The sequence below is a fragment of the Montipora foliosa genome, chromosome 1, assembly GCF_036669935.1.
Source record: "Montipora foliosa isolate CH-2021 chromosome 1, ASM3666993v2, whole genome shotgun sequence".
NCBI classification, from domain to species: Eukaryota; Metazoa; Cnidaria; class Anthozoa; order Scleractinia; family Acroporidae; genus Montipora; species Montipora foliosa.
The window spans coordinates 17,778,592-17,780,499 of record NC_090869.1 but is presented as its reverse complement, the minus strand read 5'-3'; positions in this window follow the sequence as shown (position 1 = coordinate 17,780,499).

The window sequence follows — 1,908 nt, the reverse complement described above, 5'->3', positions numbered from 1 at the left end:
ATCAGGCGGTGTTTTAAAGAAAATACAAAACGGCGGACGAACATTCACACTCTACTTATTCGAGTGTGGTGACGAAGGTCATTCAGATTCTTTGAGGGTAGCCGCAGAAGCCGGGGCTAGACTAACTACTCCAAAAAACATTTGTTTGTGAACAAATTTATTTAGCGACGCTGGTTGCAATGCAAAATTGCACAAAAATGCTTAGAAATGTTACTGTTTTCGTACAGATCGCATACTTTTGCATTAGACCAAATAAAAGCAGAGAAACAAAAATTTTTTTTTTCCAAAAAGCAATTTTTTGACTTTTTTTTGGAGCAACTTTTTGAGAAATTTCGGGCAACTTTTTTGGAAAATCTCGAGTAACTTATGGAAAGCCTTAGGTGGACGACATCTCTTCAGCTCTTTTAATGACAAAAATCGCGATGAACGACGATTTGGACAAATCTGGGAAAGCGGTTTTCAGTTTATGGATTGGATTTACTAATAGCAACGAAATTCAATACTGCAAAATGCAAAGAGTTAACCGTTTCGAAAAAGTCCAAGAGTTTAATACATCGGGTTTTCATGTACAGTAGTGACAGTACTATCAGCAATGTGATCGTTTTGCTGTGCTTGGTGTACTAATTGTAGATTTTCAGAGCACGCTTTAGTTAAGATCAAGTTATGTGAAGCTGTGCCCATGTTGCTTGTAAATAGTGGCTTTTTAAAAAAATAGGCACGCAATGCGTACATGTGGTATTGCAGTAACGTACACAGCGCTATATTCCATAATTGTCAATTGAGATGCTTTTTGTTTTCCAGGGCTTCAAGGTTTGTCGTTGCGTGATATGTAGCTCTACATGTACACGGTATTGTTTTGTTACCATAAATCACAGAAGCGTTAAGGTAGATGTCTTAAGTGAATAGCAGGGCCCTGAGAATACATGTGGTTACTAATAAAATACTAAACCCAGAAAGATTGAAGAAAATAAAAGGGAATCGAGATACATTGGCTTCGAGGGTGACATGTTAATGATTTTCAAGTTCCCTTCTTTGCACCTCAAGTTTAAGCGTGTCTGAGCGTTTGACACCTTTCCAAGACGAATTTACGCTGAAATGAAGCGCTGTCGAGCGGGGTTAGTATCTGCATGGGTGACCTCAAAATGTACGACTTGTCGTGTTAGAAACATAGCACCGAAAATTCTGTTTTAACGCTCAAAGATGCGAACTAAGCAAGGTACAGATTTTGTTAGCCTGCTTTATACAAAAGAAATATTGATACACAGTTTTTAAGGCCGGGACACACTAGGCGACTTGTCCATATGACAAGTTGCTCCATGTGCACTACTTGCAAAACAAGTCGCTGCGACACGACGCCTGTTCGGAGCACACGCAGTGATCTCGTATGAGGGGGAATTCAATATGGCTGACCATATGACGTTCTCTCATTGGTTCATTTATATTTTGTCGCAGCGACTTGTTGCCGAAAGTGTACACACGATGCGACAACGCTGCTTTCGCTAAGTTTGTCGCCGCGATAATACATGAATTCAAACTGGTTTGAATTCGTGCGACTGATCGCGGCGACAAAATTCTGCCGCAGCGACAATGATTTTCATGAAATTTAACCGTGTCACACAAGGCGATTTGTTGCGGCGACTTGTCCCCGCGACGTGTCGCAGCGACTTATCGCCTAGTGTGTCCCGGCCTTAAGACTGAACGTGGCGACAAAATTCTGCCGCAGCGACAATGTTTTTTTATGAAATTATCCGTGTCACCCAAGGCGATTTGTTGCGGCGACTTCTCCCCGCGACGTGTCGCAGCGACTTATCGCCTTGTGTGTCCCGGCCTTTAGGAAGAGCAGAAGCAAGTTTTCAGGAAGTATCAATCGAGAATGCAATATAATTTTTGGCATTAGCAACAACATTT